The sequence below is a fragment of the Artibeus jamaicensis genome, unplaced genomic scaffold (assembly GCF_021234435.1).
Source record: "Artibeus jamaicensis isolate MK-2021 breed Jamaican fruit bat unplaced genomic scaffold, CSHL_Jam_final scaffold_847, whole genome shotgun sequence".
NCBI classification, from domain to species: domain Eukaryota; kingdom Metazoa; phylum Chordata; class Mammalia; order Chiroptera; family Phyllostomidae; genus Artibeus; species Artibeus jamaicensis.
The window spans coordinates 18,964,003-18,976,833 of NW_026522057.1; the positions used below are offsets into that span (position 1 = coordinate 18,964,003).

At 52.2% G+C, this 12,831-nt stretch overlaps 1 long non-coding RNA gene and 1 other non-coding gene across 5 annotated transcripts in view; both read left to right on the forward strand.

Moving 5' to 3' along the window:
* The first annotated feature begins 250 nt into the window (after window positions 1–250).
* The window catches only part of LOC119042211 (uncharacterized), a 38,814-nt gene continuing 26,233 nt past the window's right edge, over window positions 251–12,831 (forward strand). The window contains exons 1-3 of one of the 4 annotated variants that reach the window (XR_008390678.1): window positions 1,422–2,515; window positions 3,763–3,902; window positions 7,884–9,245. This is a non-coding gene — a long non-coding RNA (uncharacterized LOC119042211). Of the gene's footprint in view, window positions 441–1,417; window positions 2,516–3,762; window positions 3,903–7,883; window positions 9,246–12,831 lie in introns of those variants that run through there. The other 3 variants (XR_005081172.2, XR_008390677.1, XR_008390676.1) reach the window with 3 other exon arrangements.
* LOC119042282 (U6 spliceosomal RNA) lies at window positions 11,112–11,218 on the forward strand. The gene has a single exon (XR_005081197.2). It is a non-coding gene; the product is annotated as a U6 spliceosomal RNA (small nuclear RNA).

Consider the following 12,831-nt stretch of genomic DNA (forward strand, 5'->3'; position numbering starts at 1 on the left):
TATCTGCTTAATTTCTTAACTACTTAGTTAAGTTCTCTAAGCCTCACTCTCCCCGTTTGTAAACAATGTGATGCACCCTAAGGTATGGGAGAGGGTCCCGGACGCAGTAGGCTCTCAAACAGTGGCGTCCTCTTCTCTGGGGTGCGAGCCAACTCCTGCCTCCCAGGGAAACCCCGCCCACCTGCGGAATCTAAGCTTTTCCCAGGACACTAAAGGCCCTTCCCGGCTGAGAGTCGCCCAGTCTTTGGATCTCCAGGGTTTCCCCCTCCCCCAGCCCCATTAAGTGTTGAAAGTGTCAGAAAAAGACAATGTCGGGGGAAGACAGGGCTTTCCTCAGCTTCCCACCCCACCACTGTTGACTATGTGTTTAACACTTATCAAAACTGGACACAGAAGGAACCAACCCTGAGCAACCCACTCACTTGCATACAAGCCCAGAGGTGAGTCTCAGGCTCCCTCGGCTTGGGGGGCTCCAGAGCTTTGACCCATGGCTGCTGTGCCCAACCCCACTCCCAATCACGCGCCCTGGGAAGCCCCCTCTCTTCTCCCCCAGCTGTTCCTGGACCCGAGCGCCTCCCTCCCTCTACTGCTCCCAGCTCTGGTCCAAACTACTTTAGACCCCAACGGGGCAGACCAGCACCCTCCCCTGGCGGTCGTGACGAGATCTAGAGGGTATTAGGTGGGAAGCAAGAGAGTGTGCCAAGGCAGGGGCCTGAGGTTGGTAGCCTAAGATCTCTGACCAATGGAACACCGTAGGGGCTGCTCAGTCTCCGGGCATCTGGGGGAGGTGCGGGGAGCGAGGGTGGGGGTCCCAGGAAGTGGTCCAGGAGGCTGGAGAGGCCAGTACTGCATCGGGGTTCCCTTAGCTTGCGGGCTCCACAGGGGCCACGTCCATCCAGCCGCCCCAGCCCACCAGCCAGGAGCCTCGGATGCGCGCGTGTACCAGAGCGGGACAAGGGGCTGGAGGTCCCGAATTGGGTTGCCATGGGAGATGAGGTGCGGAGGTCCCTGCCCTGCCATTTGTATCCAGCCTCTCCGCCGCCATCCCGGAGCGAGTGGAGATATAGGAGGGATCTACCGAGTCCCCGGGGTCCGGGGAAGCCGAGGACAACGTCCAGTTCTTACCTGCGCGGAGTTCGTGGAGTAGAGTCTGTCCTGGCACAAGTGATGTGGGATCCGGACGCTGGGCCTGAGGGCGCGAAGTGGCGGGAGCGCAACGCTGCCGGGGCCACCTCCCCCGCGGGCTTATAAAGGCGGCCGCGGGGCCCGAAAGCTGCCTGGGCAGCCCACCCCACCCCGCCCCCGGCCCAGGCCCCGGGGGCCCTCCCCGCCCCCCATCCCACCCCCATACCGCCCCCGCCCCGCCCCCTGCCGGAGCCCGGCCGCTCGGTCTGGCCACGCGGCCGGGGCGCCCCCTGCCGGGGATCCAGGCGCAGCCCCCAACTCTGCTCCCGCCCTGTGGGGGTGTGGAGCCAGCCACCGCGTCGCGCCTGCCTTCGGGTTCCTCTGCTCCTGATGCTCTCCGGCCCTATCCACCTTCGGGCTTCCCCGCACAGCTCCCTCCCTACCTGCGCCACCCCGCGAGCTCGGGCTCTGATTCCGGTCTCCGCGTGTGTCCTTGTTGTCTACATCTTTACCTCCAACTTCATTCTGTCGTTGTGGGTGTCTTTCTGGCGCCCTGTCACGTCTGTTCCTCCCCGTGTATCTGTCTATGTGTCTGTCTACCTGTCTTTCGGTGGGTCTCTTTCTCTCTCCACCTGTGTCTCTGACTCTCTCCCCTGGCCTCTCTCCTCTCTCCCGACTGGATGGCTAGCCTCTTCGTCTCTTCCCTGCCCTTGCACTGTCTCTTTGATTAGGCCTGGAGGACGGACGCCAAGGGATACCTAGGCTGGGTGGCTTCCGGAGGCGCACCTTCCCTGGACAGGAGTTATTCCTTCTTTTCTCCTTAGAAAGAAATGGGGCCAGCCAGGATTCCTGCTGACTGCATCCCAGCCAGAGCCCCAGGACGTGTCTTCTGGGTGACCTGAGGAGGAAAGAGCTCACACTTCCCAGGCAGTGGAGCCAGTCCAGGTTCAAGAGCTGCTCCCCCCACACACACCCCCCTGGTGTCCTTGGGCAAGTCACTTGACCTCTGCGGGCTCTCCTGCCCCTTAACAAGCAGACAACTTCTCCCCTGGCTTCCCCCACCACGTGGTGTGAGAGTCATATGAGACAGTGGTTGAAAAGTGCACAGGAAACTGTAAAATTCTACATCAGTGGGGGGAGGGAGCATGCACAGGAGCGGACTGAGGCCAGGGCAGAGGGGAGAATGTCGGCACCAGCAGAACCAACACCAGCCTAGAGTCTCTGTTTTACCTGCTCCACGCCAGCTCAGGGCCAGGCATCTTGCACCCATTACCCCCCACCAACCCCACTGTAGGGAGGAGAAAACAGGCCCAGAGAGGGCACGCTTGTGTCTCATCAGTACAATTGGAACCGGACCTGGAGCCTCACACCAGAAGCCAAGAAAGTCTTTGTATGTATTCTTCTTTCCTTTCATACTTTTAGCAACTGATATTGTTTATTTACAGGAGAGATATAAAGTTTCCTTTCTGATATAAGTTTCTATTTTTAAAAGTGAATCAAAACAGTGAGTGAATATTTATATATTTAATGAGTTAGATTTTTATGGCAAAAACCATGGGGGTGGTAGGAGAATGAAGTCTAGGAAATACAACACCTTTGCATAAGAAATTCTGGGTGAGGGCACCCTGAGCCCAGAACTTGGGAGGGGCTCTGTAACTGCCCACAAACTCCAAGGAAGTGTTTAGGGTACCAGGTGGCTTGAGATGATGCCATCATCAGTGAGCCAGGGGCAAATTCCCATGCGTGGAAAGTCTGCCTGTCATAGTCTAGAGGAGGCTGAGAGGCTGAACCAGCACGGAATTTGGGGGACCCCATCCCACCTATCATGGGCCCCCAGCATCTGCTCCTGACTTCTGATCTCCCCAAATCTATGAGGGGTGGGCCCTTCTGATTGTGGCATATGGCCAGCATTGGGTTCCCTATGTGGGGTGATTTCCTCCTAGGTATCTGCACCCCATCCCCGCCCCAGCCCACCTTGGGGGTCCAGGGATTGGTTGTCAACAAGAAGGACTACCACCTGGCCAGCCCTGCCACCTTCCCCCATCCCTCCTACCTTGCTCCAGGGCTCTGCCCCCAAGGAGAATTCAACTGTGGAAAGAACATCCAGCAGCCATTGCCTCTGCTCCCAGGGCGCCACCCCCTCGCCCACCTGTGCCATCAACACAACAGAAAGGAGGCCTGGGCCAGAAACTGGAAATCCTAACTCCCAGCTGTGCCCTAGCTTCCCAGCTGAGCTGAGCAAGTCACTTTCCCTGTCCCGGCTCAGATTCCCTCCAGCCGGCTGAACTGAACCATCTCTAACCCAGCCCAGGTTCCAGGATCCCAGGCCCACTTGGCCGGTAGAAAGCAATTCATTACATTAGGTTTTTCTGTCCTCAACGTACCTTGTCTCTGGGGCTCTGGAGCCTTATTTTTTAAAAAATAAGCAAATTAGACTGCTTGACCTCCAAGTCCCCTTTGCTCTAAGAGCTGATGGTCTCATTTGGTTCTCACAACAGTTCTCCAAGGTGGACAGGGCAGGCACTTAAAATCCCTATTAGAATGAGAAAACCGAAGGCCAGAGATGTTTGTTACCTAAAGGTCAGGGTCAGAGCTGGGGCCTTTCTCTCCTCATGCACTTATTCCACATTTATTAAGTGTCCCTGCCCAGATCGAGGCCTGGAGTTCACCAGGAATGAGAAGCTAAGTTTGACGTGAGAAGGCCAGGAGTGCCAGAGTTTTCATTTTCATTGCCACTGAGACTTAGGAAGCCTTCTGCAGTGAGCAACGCTGGAATGGTGAGCTCAGGCTGGGGGGTGGGGGTGGCGGTGTCAGGCTCTTGCTGGTGAAGGATAACGGAGAGAGATGAAAACTCTAAGGCTTGTGTACAGGGAGCAGCAAGGAGTCGGCTATGAGGAGGAGGAAGGAGAGACGGCCTGAAATCGAGGTGGCTATTGAAGGAGGAGGGGTCTGCAAACCCTTAGCCTGTTTTTGACCCTTGGGTGGGAAGGATCATTTTCTCTCAGGCCCAGATGTAACCAGAGGTCCAGCCTCTGACTCCCTGAGCCACCTCCAGCTCCGCCTTTAGAAAGTCAATGATACAATGGAAGGGACTAAGAAAACCGGGGCAATGTCATTACAACCAACGACGCTGCCCAGCATAACTGCAGGCTGACTGGGCGTGCTGCCTTGGGCTACTGAGTGCTTTGTTTGTATTTACCCATCCAGTCCTCAGACAGCCCCTCAGACGAGAAGACTTTAACTCCCACTTAATGGATGAGGAGACTGAGGCATGTAGAAACTATTACTGCAGAAGTGCCCGCCTGCCTGGTGTGAAGCTCGTCACGGCTGTAAGATTGCATTCAGTCTTCTCTGCAACATGGAGGTGGCATCACTAACGTCACCCCCACTTTTGTTAAGTGCCTGCTGTTGTAACAGAGTGCAGCCAACAGAAGGGCCCCAGAAAAGAATTTGGAACGGGGCCCAGAGCTCAGGGTGTCCAGGAAATATTAAGATGTCCTCACCCCCACCCCCAGGTGTCAGTTGGGGGAAGGGACAAGTGGAGCAGAGCCATTGAGAGCTGTTTTGCATAGCAACAGTTTTGCTGCTAACCTCTGGAATGATTATTTAACATATCTATAACCTTTAACTGGTTTCATAGGTATGTTAAATAGCTGTGGCCAAGTTTTGAGCCAGGGAGAAGGGAGTGGCTTCTACCCAGGATGTAACTAGGGGCAGGTCCCCCAAGTTACAGCGCCTGCGTGAGAGCTTGGAGTTGATTGGCTCCGCACCTTGGGGCCATATCTGCCCAGACTAATGATGGCAGCCTATTAAAGCTGGGAGGGGCGGGTATGAGAGTCCTGGCAGGTGTAACTGATTGTGGGAGGAGTCATAAATGGGGCTGCAAAGGAGGATGGGTGCGGAGATTTAAACCCAGACGCGGTAGCCATTGAGAGGGAGAACCTTGCGGTTTGGGCAGAGTGAGTACCCCCCTCTTGGCCAGGTGAGGGGAGAGCCATGTGGTTTTGGCCAGAGTGCAGACCCCTGCAGCCAGGTGAAAGGGAAAACTACGCAGCTTTGCCAGAATGGAGATCTCTGCAGCCAGGTGAAAAAGAAAGACGCGCTTTTGGTCAGACTGCTGACCCTTCCAGCTTTAGTAGAAGAGGCCCACGTGGCTTTGGGGTGCCCCCTTTGGCCACGGGGCCTGAAAAGCAACAGAGACTTTGACTGGAACTGGGTACAAAGAACTCTTGCCAGTGGACCGTGAGAGGGTGCCACGTGACTTTGGAGTAAGTAGAGATCCTGCCTGACGGTCAACACAGCTGACGATGCCAGCAGCCTGGAAAAACGGACATGTGCTTTTTTTCCTGATTTACAGTACCCAGAGTTGGGACAGTGGGAGAAGGGAGAGCTGTGTGTGTGTGTGGGGGGGTGTATACCCTAAAGGACTTTGATATTTTAGTGGAGGCGTTAGGCCTGAATAGCATTAAATAAACATTTCGTTTCCTTTTCACAAATCTCAGGCATTGAGAGATGTCTTTCCAATTGGCAGCGGACAGAAGAGCCCAGTAGATATTAGTATTCTGTCCTTGGGAGGGGCCTCTGTGGTTCTGTAGCAGATTTTGGCATCCCTAGGTGGGCCAGATATTGCCCCACCCCCAGACCTCTGTTCGGTAACACTGTGTGCCAGGCACTGTTTTAGGAACTGGGGACACAAGTGAACAAGTCGAAGATTTCTGTCCTCACAGAGCCACCCCGCTTGTTAGGACAGACATAACAAACAATAAACATTGTAAGACGTCAATTATATACTAAGTTAGATGGTGATAAGGAAATGGATAAAGAGCTAGATATAAGAAGGAACAGGAGTGTTGAGGGGGCAGATTGTGGCATTAAATAGTGTGTTCAGGTGAGAACATAAGATTGGAGCGAAGACCAAGGGGAGAGAGCCACCGGAGACCATGCAAAGAGAAGACCCCAGCCTGCCCAGGTCTGCAGCCTGGGCTTCCAAGCGGGGCACACATGCCCTCCCAGAAGCAGCTCTGACCCTGAGCCACATTCCAGCTTGGGCTTCAGCCCCAGTCCTAGGTTTACCCCTTTAATCCTGCCCCACTGCGGTCCTTAACCCACCCTGAGCTTCACCCTTGCTGCTGCCCTCTCCCCCCCTTCGGCTCCGCCCTCCCCCCAGGCTCCGCCCCACAGTCAGCCCTGTACTGGGTACCCTAGGAACTGGCCAGGCCCTGGCCCAGAGGGCATCCTCTGCTCCCACTAAAGGAAGCTCTCCTCACAAAGGCCTGGGGAACTCGCCATGTGAGAAACCCCCCCCATTGTCCGGGGAACAATGTCCCTATTTTCTTCTGTATTTCTAAAGGGACTTGTGAGCAGGCTCCAAGCTCCAACAGGGAGCGTGTTGCTTCCCATTCTCAGCCCTAGAGAGGACTGCTGGCCAAGAGGAAGGGTCAAGGCCTGCTACTGGGGGCTGGATTCCAGCAGCCAGAGCAGATTTGGGCAGGTCCGTCTGAACGGAAGCAGGGAAGAAGCCATCCCTAGTAAGTAGGAAAAGAGCTTGGCTGTACCCAAAGGGAAGAGAGAAGATATACACACACACACAGGGCTTTCCTCATCTCTAGTAAAGTCTTCCTGAAGGTTCCTCCTCCCTCCTGCCTGTGCATCAGCCTGTCCATCCATCTCCCTGTCCCCGATGGGCACGTCTGAGATGGGCCTTGGAGATGCTCCGCCTGGGGGCCATGCCACTTCCTGTTAGATTCAAATTCTTTGACCCCAGGATGCTTTAAGGCTTGTATAATGGTGGGCTGATTTTGGCGAGACTGGGGATTACTTTAGCCATATTCTTAAAGGCTTAGGAGTTGTCTAATCTATTTGCTTCCAGTCAAATACATGGAAACTGTGCCGTATCTTTGTGTTCAGAACACAACCCGGGGATATCCATCTCCTGACAACTGGCGCTGGGCTCAATGCATCCCCCTGCCTGCAGTTTAATGGATGGCCTTGACCTTGGCATGTCAAAGCCACAGCAGGGGTGGAGAGATATCACTAATTGGCCTCTTGTCCACTGTCTGCATCCTGGCAGAAGTGTGAGAATAGGAGTTGAGTCTCCTTGTCAGATAAGAAAGCATAACGGGATGTGCTCAGGAGAGACCTGAGGAATCTTCAGTTTTGTATCCTGCTGCGTCTTCCACCTCCTGGCCTCTGCTTCCACTGCGCAGAGCTCGGTGTAGAGAATCCAGCTTTTGGGCTGCAATCCTGGACTCCCCATCAACTTGGATTGCAGGTGTCAAGTAAAAAGGGCCTTTCTTAGCAAAGCCCCCTGTCTTTCCTCTCTCCTTTCAGAGCAGGCCCATTTCAAAGGAATCACATCTCTTGTAGGAATTTAAGTGACTAAAAGAAATGGTCAGCTATTCCAAAGTCCCGGAAATTTCCTGCAAGGCGCAGGCACCTGGTTTGAATGCCGAGATTCAACAGACCCCAATGTATCCAACTGCTTCATCACCTTCCAGCCTGGGGCTGGAGTCCACCCCTGCTCCACCTTCCTCCACAGCCCCGCCTGCATTGGAGAACCTATTACTTGCAACATCCCACTTCTGGACTCAGTTTCTTTATCAGTTTGCAACTTGTTAAGTAATCGGAAATCCAACTTACTAGCCTATTTTTGAAAATAGAGGAACTCTGAGTGGTCCATGAAATGACAAGTCTCCCTCCTGGAGAATCTTCTCCCAATGGCTTCAGTGATGTAATTAGGACTGTCTCTCTCTTTCCAGCTCTCAGCTCCTCTTCCTCTTGGCCTCAAACTCACCCAGGTGGAAGTTCCCAGGCGACATATGGAAGTCACCTATAATATAACAGAGATGTGGAAATCCACTTCCAAACAAACACAAATATTGGAATGGAGTGTTGCAAACCAAACCTCCCTCAGGGGCTGCCTAGTCCAGTCACCAAAATAACCGATGGAAACCAGTCAAGGCTCCTGGTTGGAGACAGGGTGGGGTCCCGTTCACCCAGTCTGCTCTGAAAGGCGAAGAGGGGAGTGGGTGCTGGAGAGTCAGCTCACGAATATCCCCCACTCAGCAGCTTGAAGATTTGGGCAAGTACCTACCCTCTTGCATTTAGCTTTATCCTTGTTAAAGCATTTGAGGTAAATAGTAATAAAAATATTTTATATGTGTAAAGACAATGTTTTAAAACCTATAAATCATCTATGCTCACTCCAGAAAGTTTCACTGCAAAAAGAAAAATTAAATTAAAACACCCTGAAATCTCATCACATAGAGATATCCCACTGAACACCTTGGAATTTGCCTTTTCGTGTTTCAGAACAAGACAAAAACTCTGAAAGAATGGGGTTATAGGATACCTAGTGAGGGCCCCTGACTAGTCTCAACACAGGAGCATCTTCCCTAGTCTGATCCTGATGTTTAAGTCCTCTGATTGCATTGTCTCGTTTTCTCCTCTGGGTCGGGCTTATTATGATCCCCATTCTACAGATAATGAAACAAAGGCTTGGAGACCAAGTCAGGAGCAGGCAGCCAGGGTGAGCTTGCAGCCCAGGCCCCGAACCACGGTGCCATGGGGTCTCCACCCAGGACACAGAGGATGCACTGCTGCCACTCATTCACCAAGTGCCCAGCAAGCACTTCTGGAGGGTAAGAGAGGCCATGTGCCTCACCTCTAGTCCAGTCCAGTCCTTTTCCAGCTTCCCCCTAGGGAGTTCCAGAGGTCTCTGGGCACTAGAAGAAAGGAAGGCCAGTGGGTTTAATGTTTACCACCCCAAAGTGCCATGTCATGGAAACCCGGGGACTCTGGCCTCTCCCACTACCTCTGAAGATAGGGGTAGGTGCTCAGGGCAGGGCAGGCAGAGGGCAAACACTCGACCTCAGCTGCCAGCTCCTCCAGTTTTCTGTATGGGTACAGGATTGGAGTGAGCACGTGATAGGTGGGCTCAGGCCTCCTCCCAGACGTCGCAACAAAAAACACTGTAGTAATGGACAATGGCCCAGACTCTGAAGTCAGACTGCCTTGGTTCGAATCTGGCTCCACTAAGCTGTTTGACCTTGAGCAGGTGAGCCCATCTGTGCCTCAGTTTCTTCACTGTGGAATGGGAATAATAATACCTACCACACAGAGTTGTTGAAAGGTTCAAATAAGATCATCCTTATAAACCCTTTGGAAGAATGTATGGCACAGAATAAACATTCAATAAACACCAGCTGTTGCTATTGTTATTTTATTAGATATCTGTATTGATGAGAATTCTAGTTGCAGGTAAAAGAAAACACCCTCATTGGACTAACAGAAAAGAGAAATTTATTAAAAGAAATTTGCCCATGGCAGCCAAAGGCAGGAGGGAGGTAGCCAGGCTCCAGAGATACTAGAAGCAGGGATTTGATCACCGACCAATCCACACCATCTCCTATTTCTGAGTTTCCACTTTCTGCACTTGTTTCATTCTCTTCCCTCTGCAGACCCACTTTCTCCTCTTCGCAGTCTTTGCAACAGGATCTGGCTCCCCAGAGTTGCCTAGCAAGTGCATTAACACATTGTGGTTCCAGGTCCCAGGCGAGCCAATTGGATTGGTCCACCTGGGTCACGTGCCCACTCTTTGTCCAATCAACTACTAATGGAGGCGGGGTCCTGCAGTGTCAACCTGGCAGCTCCTAAAGAAGGGACTGGTCTTTGAATGGGACTGAAAAACCCAGAAGACGAGATGCCATGATCCCACTTCCTTCTGTCATAAACCACTTTTACTCTTGGTTCTCACACTGAGAGGGCACACTCAGCTTTACCACACCTTGGGGGGCCTGCTGCTCTTACACCTGTAGGTCTGCGTAGCCATTCCAGCACACCCCTTCACACCTCCACTCATCCAGACACAGCTCACTGGACCAGGTCCAGCCAGTGCCTGGACTCCACCATCAGGGTACTGAACTCAGAAGCTCTGAGGGGAGGGCAGTTTTCACCAAGAGAGATGAAAGGTCAGATTCTCCTGGGTGTGGAAGTCATATGGAGTCAGGTGGAGCCTGAGGAAGCTGAGCATGGAAGCTGACAGAGAGGAGAAGACAGCAGTTAGAGAAACCGAGGTGAGAGCGACCTGTGGTCCTGGACACTGAGCAAGCAGCTCCAGTCTTCTTTGTCCCAGCTGCCACTTCTTGCACCAGGAGGTCCTGGCAGAGTTTAACTTTCCTGAACCCAAGGAGATACCTGGAATTTCTAGTCTCAGCCTCACAATCTCTCCCCACCCAAGTTTTTGTTTTGTGTTAGCCAAAACACCCTACCCACGAAGATTCACTTCCTTATTTCTCCCTAAAATGAGCAGCAAAGAATCCAACTTTCTTATTTCTCCAGGGAAAGAAGGCACAACCAACCCACTCCCGTATTTCTCCTACTTAAAGCCCACGGATGTCCATGGATGTCCCTGGGCTTTAAGTGCCCATGTGCGATGATGTTCCTTATTCTTGAGCTATTATCCACCTGTGTTTCCTGATCTCTTCACATCCTCAACAGAGAGGGTGCCCGTGTGTGCCTAGAGCTTGTAGCAGAATCACACCCATTTAAGGTCACTTTTAAAGCTGGTTGCCACCACAATACCCTCCTTGTCCTAATATCATCTGACCTCCCCCAGGGGGAAGGAACAGAAAGCAACTTGCCCGAAGTGTCCTGTAGAAACAATTACATGGCCACTAACCCCAGAGCGTGGGCACTGCTCCCCTGAGGGCAGTGGGGAATGGGGCAGTTTGGGGTGAAGCAGGGCTTTCTCCAGGTCTGGGCTGGTCTCGGTATGTCAGAGCAGAGCTGGAATCGGACTTTCGGGAAAATATTTTCTCCGAAGTACCAATCTCCGTGCTTCTGCACTTATTTAGATACAGAAACTGTTTTGTAGACCAGGCAACCATTCACTGGAAGGCGGGGTGGGTCAGAATCTGCCGTGGATGCTGCCCTCCAAGCTCTCTTTCCCCCACCGGCTCCCCCCTACGCCTAAAAGGTTCAACCGAGTGCTCGCTTTGGCAGCACACACGCTGCAATTGGAACCATGCAGAGACGATGAGCATGGCCCCCGCACGGGGACGACACTCAAATTCCTGAAGCGTTCCATATTAAAAAAAAAGTTCAGCCAAGACCTGGCTCCACCCTTCTCTCTCCTCCAGCAAATCTTCAATACATCACATTAAATTACATCATTAAATTATACACACATTAGTCGCTCCTTTGTAGGAGGCTACGATAACAGTGAACTTTTATTTCCTTATGTATCAGATGACGGAGCAGGACAAGGCGTGGCCTTGGGCCGCACACTGGTCTGATGGAGTAGGAATGAGGTGTCTCACAGCTATTGTGTGTGATGATGTGGCTTATTCTTAGGCTGTTATCCACCTGTGTTTCCTGATCTCTTCACGTCCGAAACAGAGAGGGTTTGTGTGGAGTAAACTCTCGTAACTGCTTGCTGAGAATCCAGCTGATGCTGAGCGATGGGTCAGGTTCCTGACCAGCCGGGGCTAACAGACCGATGTCAGACTGACAGGTGACACATCAACATTCTGCACCTGCGCTTAGTGACAGTGACCGAGCAGGGCCAGGCCATCCTTTCACCCTCCCTCCACCTTCCCTTAGCCACCAATAGTTAGGCCAGATAAGGTGCCCAGGGCACCAGGAAAGTAGAAGAAACCCCCAAACCCAAATGAAACCCAAGAACAAAAGTCCATGTTGACAGTCCTATCCAGAATTTTGCAATCAGTACATTTAAAATTCAGAAGTAGAAACTAGTTTTAATTTTGGCATAACTGTTAGCTATGTATTTGGGTTTTGATGTTGTTTATATTGCAGATGATCTGAGAAGAGGTGGGTGAGGGGCACCACAGGGCTCAGGCATCCAAAGACCTACAGTGGGCCCTGGGCTGGGAGCCAGGCCCCAAGTTATCTCTCTCCCTCTCTCTCTCTCTCGCTGGGTGGAAGGCTTTGCTGTTTTGTGATCACTGTCCCTTAAAACATCTTGAGATCTTCGTTGCAAAACAACACTCAGCTCATCCAGTTCTTAACTGAGTCCAAGCAGTTTTGTTTATATTAATTTTTCCCCCAGAGGGCGGGGTGGGAGGGAAGAAAACAGTTTCCACAGAAAACAATATCAAAGTTGTTAATTGCTCCTTTATGGCAAGCAGCTCCTTTGCCAGCTGATCCCAGGCCAAAAGGGAAATCTGCTTTCTGGGGTCTTTCGGAGACAGGAGTGACGGGGATTCCACAGACAGTTTTGAGCCTGTGGCCTGGGTGCGGGCAGTGTTTCCTCTTGCTTCACTCTGGGTAGGTGTCAGGATGCCACAGGTCCCCACTCCTGCCTTTACTTGTTGACATATGTCCTCAAGCTGGTGCACATTTTCTTCTTTTAAAACTCCAATAGATTTATTTCAGGGTTAAATCACTATTGCAAATGGAAAACCAATCTCATTGGCCATAAATAGAAGGTAACCATGATTGTAAATGAATTCTGACTTGAATCCATTGCTTGCCAAAGGCTTCAGGGAATGGTGGGGAGGTGTCAAAGATATGTTGGCCCAGATAGACTGAAATAAAATTGAAAAAGGGAAGCTTCCTGGGTATGTAATTTGAGGTTAAGACCACAGCTGGTACCGCACCAAATAGCTTCCTCCTCTGGGTTCTGTGATGCTGTGTGCTCCCCCAGGGAGAGAGATGGGTTGATGTCCCTCGTTACCCACAAAACAC